Here is an 8,008-nt window from a genome sequence, read left to right as displayed (position 1 = left end):
CAATTATTGCATATACTGTAGTCTTTCAAAATTGGGATTGACTTAGTGTTTGTCTATTGCTATTTTTGCATAACGTACTTTCAGATCACTGAAACCCCACCTGATGTGGTGGAAGTTGTCGAACCAGATCAGAACGCCTTTGAGTACTACCTCCAGGCACAGACTGAGAAGGACGTGGAGGTTTTTGACCAGGTAAAAATGATTGTCCTCTGTTAATTTATTTTCTGTCCCTCCAAGAGATATGTAAGAAATGTATTTGTAATATGAAATATAATTGCATGTATTCCTCTCATCAATCAAGGTGAGACAGAACATGGACAAGGCGCAGGAGAAACAGAAGGAGAGCTACCGGAGTGTTTACGTCTCTGTCTCCTACCCTGTTCCCTTTAACTGCCCAACACCCAGACGTGGATCCACCTGATGTTCTCCATTACCAACCACCCTACAACTTTTCATTACATCATCTACAGCTACTGTTGTCATGTTATCATTATCTGCTAAGAAAGTTCTTGCTCTCTCATACTGGCCCTCTTCACTTCCCTTTGGCCAAAGAAGACCTAAGACCCCAATGCCAGACACTGCCCTGCGGCCGGTGCTGTCCTTCGGATGAGACTGTGCACACAGAAGTCCTATCTCTCTGTGGTCAATAAACATCTCATGGCACTTATGACATGAGTAAATCCAACATATCATCATACGCTACCCAAGTAGGCTGTATGGGAACCAATATAATTATTGGGTCTTTTTTTATTTAAAAAAAATGGTGCATGTCTCAAAATATAACAATGAGACCAATATCAATAGTATGTGTGTGTGTGTGTGTGTGTGTGTGTGTGTGTGTGTGTGTGTGTGTGTGTGCGTGCGTGCGTGCGTGCGTGCGTGCGTGCGTGCGTGCGTGCGTGCGTGCGTGCGTTGTGCGTGCGTGCGTAGTTGGCCATTATTTTTTCGAACATCTCAGTTTGGGCAGCAGCCACTGGAGAAACCTGTCAATCAAACACAACAGGAGAATAAATAATAGTTTGCCATTAAACATCAGATAGCTGCTCTTTCTCTGCTACCTCATTCAATTTCTATATTTCTCTACCTCATTCTATTTCTATAAATCTCTAAAACGCCCTTGTTATGTTCCCCTCTTCTATTTCCTCACCTCTTCCTCAGACTCTTCTTTTCCTCTTTCTTGTCCTCCTTACGTTCTCCAACATTTTCCACCTGCTGCATCTTACTGGCCTTCTCTTTCTTCACTTGCTTTTTTCCCTTGGTCTTTTTCCTTTTGACCTTCCTTTCCTGAATATTTTGGACAAGGAGATAAAATAATATAAGCTTATGGCTATTTTCTACTCTTGAGCTATGGTATCTAGAGGTATGATATACTGTAGAAGGAAATATGGCTAATATTCCCTTCCTGTTTCCTCTCACCTGTGGCGTCACTCCTGACATTTTCTGGAGCAGCTTCCTGCCGTTCTCACTCAGGTTGGTGATTGGGGCCAGGCGAGGCTGCGGTGGTATGGTAAGTACTCCACAGCAGGCGAAGCAACAATAACAGAGACAGGGCTTGGAGGTGTCGGAGGCTTTGGGACATCCTTTTGGGAGGGACGGGCCACAGCAGAGGGCAGGGCTTGTAGGGCTTCAGCCAGGGTCCGGGGTGCTGAGGTCACAAGAGGAGAGAGGCCAGACACAGGACCAGAGACTTTCCCTGGGCTCTGTATGACCAGAAACAACAAACAAACTGTTAGGACAGTGCTATGTTATACAAAATCTGTAGATATACTGTATGACTAATCTATAAATACATTAGATACATGACTACACTCAATAAGTAAGATTCATTTACAAAGCTCTGGACATAGTTATTTTTCAGGCTTGAGGAGCCTGCTCTCAGCTATTCTGGTCTGCATTTCTGCCATGCTCTCTACCATTTCGGCCATCTCTCCAGTGCATTTCTTGAAGGCCACTTTCAACCTTTCCAAGTCATTCAGCCAACTGTCCAGGTTTACTGCCTCAAGATCACTTTCACTGCAGTTTCTTTTCATCACTTGGATCAGTGCCCTCACTTCCTCGCCCATCCTCCCTTTGTCTTGCCTATTCACATCTTCATCCCTCAGTCTTTCCTCCTTCCTCCTCCCCATCCACTTCTCAATCCAGGCTCTGAAGCATCCCTCATTCTTCTGCCTCTCTTGGTTGATGTCCTGACCGTCGTTGACCTTGTTCAGGCCTTCCTCCAGGTCGAGCTCTATGGAGGCCAGTTTTTTTTTGATCCTCCTCAGGCTCTCCTCGTTGGTGTTGGTCCACTGTGTCTTCTTGTCCAGCTGCTCCCTGCAGGGCTGGACAGTAGGGACCAACTCGATCAGGTGCGATGCCTTCTTCAGGGCACTCACAGAGGCAGGGAGAAGGATGTTGGGCTTGGCCACAATATTCTGTACAGACATAGGGTCAAATCATTGAGATGTAACACACATTAGTGATGCATTGACTCATAAGCAGCAGTCCCGCGGTTATATCCACAGGGCGGCGCGTTTAGGGTCATGAAATATTATGTGGGAGGCGGTCGGGTTGAATAAAGAGAAAACAATACATGAAAAAATTCCATAAATGTATCATTCTTGTGTCATTTATATCTATAGGCTATTTAGCATTTGTACGTAAACCTAAGCTTTAGGGCCTAATTTGGCGCGTGCCAAATAGACTAGACACCAATCACCAAACACTTTTGGGAAAGGGCAGAAAAAGTTACTGTTGATCCACTGACGCAAAAGGACAATGTCAGAGTTTAATTCAATAAGAGGAAATCTACGAAATGGAGAGTTGAAAATAAAGAAGGGATGGCCAGAAAAGGAATGTTTGGAAAAGATTTGATGAAGTATTCAAAGAGGATGATGGCAGTGTCTCTATTATGTGTGACGATTGTGAGGCACTATACAAATTCGACAGTCACAAGAGGGGGATTCAAATAGGTCTATGGCACATCAAGGGAACAAACTGTTCAGATGAGTTAAATGGAAACTGAAATCTGGACACTTCGTGTAGATCTTATTAACTGTGAGAGGTTAATTAATCTTTAATTAACCTCTTCAAAGTCTTAATATTAACTCCTGCAGAATTAAGCATTTATTGCAGTACAACAAATGTAGACTATATTTTGACTCGGGAACAGGAGTGGAGAAATATGATTTCTTTCGGCATCTTGAGAGAATGCGATTGTGCAGTTAGGGACTGCTTTATCAGCCTCCTAAAAGCTGATAGTAGTTTCCCTTTTTATCTTGAGTTTTTGCATTTTCTTCTTGCTCCGCGAAAGAATCAAAGATGACGGAGAACTTTACCGATGTCAACTACATTGAAGCATTCATTCTACCATTTATAACATTATTCCGGTGAGCAAGGGTTTATTTAGTCTTCTATCTAATTATAGACAAGTTGACTAACAAATAGCCTGCCAAAATGTTGGAAATGATAAGCAGAAGCATATCCATATTAGCCACAACAAAATCCTGCACCCCATGACAAAAAAATCGTTCTGCCTTCTCTGATGTTCTATATTTGTGGACTAGGGTCAGGTTTTCACTTTTTCACATATAGTCGGGCGGTTGCGGATGGGTTATTAGCAATTGCGGGTGGGCTTGGTTGAACAAACAGCTGACCTGCGCACCACTAACACACAAATGTAAGAGAATACCAGTCGAGGGTCCTTCAGTGAAGCCCCTTTTCTCTGTGGTTCCTTTGAAGACCCTGGACTGTCCTCAGCAGAGGCATCATTGGGACCGAGAGACTGAAAAACAGCTTCTATCTCAAGGCCATCAGACTGTTAAATAGCCACCACTAACATTGAGTGGCTGCTGCCAACACACTGTCATTGACACTGACCCAACTCCAGCCATTTTAATAATGGGAATTGATGGAAATGATGTAAATATATATATATATATATATATATATATCACTAGCCACTTTAAACAATGCTACCTTATATAATGTTACTTACCCTACATTATTCATCTCATATGCATATGTATATACTGTACTCTACAACATCGACTGCATCCTTATGTAACACATGTATCACTAGCCACTTTAACTATGCCACTTTGTTTACTTTGTCTACACACTCATCTCATATGTATATACTGTACTCGATACCATCTACTGTATGCTGCTCTGTACCATCACTCATTCATATATCCTTATGTACATGTTCCTTATCCCCTTACACTGTGTATAAGACAGTAGTTTTTTTTTGGAATTGTTAGTTAGATTACTTGTTGGTTATCACTGCATTGTCGGAACTAGAAGCACAAGCATTTCGCTACACTCGCATTAACATCTGCTAACCATGTGTATGTGACAAATAAAATTTGATTTGATTTGATTTGATTTGATTGCCATTATCACACGGTGTCAGAGAGCTAGTTGGTCATAGTCCATTTTCCACATTCAGTCAAAGAGTTACTCAAATACATGGTGCAGAACATACCAGAAAGTCTGAATCATCCAAGGAGTGGAGAGACAGATTGTCGTCCTCTACCATTTCCCTCACTTCAAACTTTGTCACCTTTCCATCCTCCTTATCCTTCACTATCAGCGGTGGTGTCCTCCTTTCATGATCCTCATCAGACTGTGTATCAGAGTCAATTAGTCTGAGACTATTCTCTTCACAGTCATATCACTCAACACATCTATGGTGTACAACTCTCTTACCTCAGATTCACAGTCAGTGAAGGAGTATATAGAGATGTCATCAGAGTTGGAGGATGAGATCACCCCATCATAATTTCTCTCCATCAGCCGAGTCACCCTTCCAGACTGAGGAGACAGACAAAGGCATGTACTTAGGGCAGCCATGGAATTCACTGGCATTGACTGTCAAGAAAATGTTGAATATTTAGGCAATCCAACATACTTGTACAAATAGTGAGTAATTCATGGGTAATTGAAAATGCAAGTGGATTGAAATGCAAGAAATGCAACTCCCATAACATTAGGGATGGGACTAAAGACCTTCCATACTGTAGGATTCTTTAGCATTTCCAATGAAGGATTGTCAATTCAACCAAGCCAACCAAAATTGCCATTTGAATCAACAGATTGATCTCTATGGGAACAGCAGAGATGTCTGACCTGGCTGAGAGGCTCTGAATTCATGTCCCGTCCATCCCCAGATGTCTGTTCCTGCCCACAGTTCTCAATGATTGGCTGTGAACAGTAAAACATATTTTTCTCATTTTGGCCTTGGAAATAAATGATGTAGCTATCAATAAATCATTTAAGTAGCTACTGTTATGTGGTTGATTTGAATGTGACTTACAGGCCTTTTGTGGATCTGAGGGGTCTGCGCTGAAGTAGACTGTCAAGAGAGCATTCAATTTCAAATGAGTTTAGATGGGGAGGGATATCTGCAGTTGTTTTTATTGTGATAACTGTAGTTTGTACATGGAGCATAAGTAATGTTTATGTGTAATTGTTTTCAGGTCGGATTTGACTTACAGGCCTTGGTCTTCTGTGCACCTTACCGGTTGGCCACATCACAGAATCAGGGGAGTTCACCCTCACTGGATTCAACTGTCAACACAACACTCAATTTAAAATGTGATAACAAAGACAGAACACAAAATAAATAAATAGTTATTTACCACATAAGGGCGGCGCCTTAAAGCTCTTCTGATTCTCTCATCACTTCGATCCATCTTGTTTTCTGAGGGATACATTTTCATCAATTGATTGGCACAAAACATATCCTAACACACACACAGACAAATGGCACGCCATTCCCTATATAGCGCACCTACTTTGACTTGTGCACTTATTTTGATCTGAGCCTACTGGGCACAGGTCAAAAGTACTACACTACAGGGTGCCATTTGGGACCTCCGCAAAGAATGTAAGAGCCTACCAGACATTCTAAACTCCAAATCACCTTGTGCAGTGCGAACGGGTCTAACCAACCGTTTCCAATCTTAGTATTCTCTGCACAGCGTCAGCTAGGGCAGACTATGCGGCAAAAGATTAGCTGAAACAACCTGATTGAAGAAAGAGATTGTACTGTTGATATCAAAGCTGAACACAGTTCATGTAGCGAATTGATGCTTGGTTACGTCACAATAGGTCACCGTTTTATGGCCGCGCATAATACGTCACAAGAAAGGCGTGTAAGGGACCGGACTGGTGGTATCTTCCCCCTGGATGTAATTTATAACTGTCAAATCAAATCTATGTAGCTGTCTAACTCAAATGGCTGTTGAGGACTCTTTGATAATCACATTTGAGGCACATGTCAGCAGGTGGCAGTGTCTTCAAATGCAGTAGTTGATCCCCTGTGCAACAGTTGAGCAACTTTGAAGTTGTACACATTTTGGGGCTAGCAAGCTTGCCCGCAAATTTCTACAATTCATCTTCTTATAAACTGATTTTAAACCGAACCACACTGCTGATCTAATGGCCCAACCTTAAATTAAGACCAAAACGCGTATTTTGGTTTTCATACATTTTTACGATAGAGCCAATTGGTACTTTGTGGCTGTGTTATCTAGTGGGAATCTCTTGCAAGCTAGTTATCTACCCTCTGGCGTTCCGTAACATTGAAGAAAAAGTTGATTGATAATCCAAGTACTCGTTTGAAAAATATGTACTGGGCATCAAAATGATCTCCCGAATAGTTTTAAAAGGTATGGTTCAGAGGTTCAAGAGTTTTACTCCTGAGTTCAGGCTGGGATTGTTTCTGTCATTATAGTACAATTTGTTTAATGTCACTAACGTTACATATTTCGGTTCATCAGAGGATGTCTTCAGTCTTGGAACGACTGAAGTACTAAAACACTTGAGCGTCTCTCTTGATCCTAGGTCCTGGCAGAGTTGTGCAGACTCAGGACAACTGAGCTTTGGAGGAATACGCAGATTTAAAGAGGAGTCCGTAATTGGCTTTCTAATGATAATAGGTAATATAGGTAATATATGCCATTTAGCAGACGCTTTTATCCAAAGCGACTTACAGTCATGTGTGCATACATTCTACGATAACAACATTAGACCATTAGACCATAACAACATTAGACCATAACAACATTAGACCATTAGACCATAACAGCATTAGACCATTAGATCATAACAACATTAGATCATAACAACATTAGACCATTAGACCATAACAACATTAGACCATAACAACATTAGACCATAACAACATTAGACCATTAGATCATAACAACATTAGACCATTAGACCATAACAACATTAGACCATTAGACCATAACAACATTAGACAATTAGATCATAACAACATTAGATCGTAACAACATTAGATCATAACAGCATTAGACCATTAGATCATAACAGCATTAGACCATTAGACCATAACAACATTAGACCATAACAACATTAGACCATAACAACATTAGACCATAACAACATTAGACCATTAGACCATAACAACATTAGACCATAACAACATTAGATCATAACAACATTAGACCATTAGACCATAACAACATTAGATCATAACAACATTAGACCATAACAACATTAGACCATAACAACATTAGACCATAACAACATTAGACCTTAACAACATTAGACCATAACAACATTAGACCATTAGACCATAACACCATTAGACCATTAGACCATAACAACATTAGACCATTAGACCATAACAACATTAGACCATTAGATCATAACAACATTAGACCATAACAACATTAGACCATTAGACCATAACAACATTAGACCATTAGACCATAACAACATTAGACCATTAGACCATAACAACATTAGACCATTAGACCATAACAACATTAGACCATTAGACCATAACAACATTAGACCATTAGATCATAACAACATTAGACCATAACAACATTAGACCATTAGACCATAACAACATTAGACCATTAGACCATAACAACATTAGAACATAACAACATTAGAACATAACAACATTAGACCATAACAACATTAGACCATTAGACCATTAGATCATAACAACATTAGACCATAACAACATTAGAACATAACAACATTAGAA

At 40.5% G+C, this 8,008-nt stretch overlaps 1 long non-coding RNA gene across 1 annotated transcript; it reads right to left on the bottom strand.

The window, feature by feature from the left end:
• Nucleotides 1-927: 927 nt before the first annotated feature.
• Nucleotides 928-1,493, bottom strand: LOC124030136. Its single transcript, XR_006837903.1, has 3 exons — nucleotides 1,417-1,493; nucleotides 1,148-1,284; nucleotides 928-983 (listed from the first exon to the last, which is right to left on the bottom strand). It is a non-coding gene; the product is annotated as an uncharacterized LOC124030136 (long non-coding RNA).
• Between the last annotated feature and the right edge of the window lie 6,515 nt (nucleotides 1,494-8,008).

Source organism: Oncorhynchus gorbuscha, unplaced genomic scaffold, assembly GCF_021184085.1.
Source record: "Oncorhynchus gorbuscha isolate QuinsamMale2020 ecotype Even-year unplaced genomic scaffold, OgorEven_v1.0 Un_scaffold_9419, whole genome shotgun sequence".
Taxonomy (NCBI): domain Eukaryota; kingdom Metazoa; phylum Chordata; class Actinopteri; order Salmoniformes; family Salmonidae; genus Oncorhynchus; species Oncorhynchus gorbuscha.
This window is presented reverse-complemented; position numbering and strand designations above follow the sequence as displayed.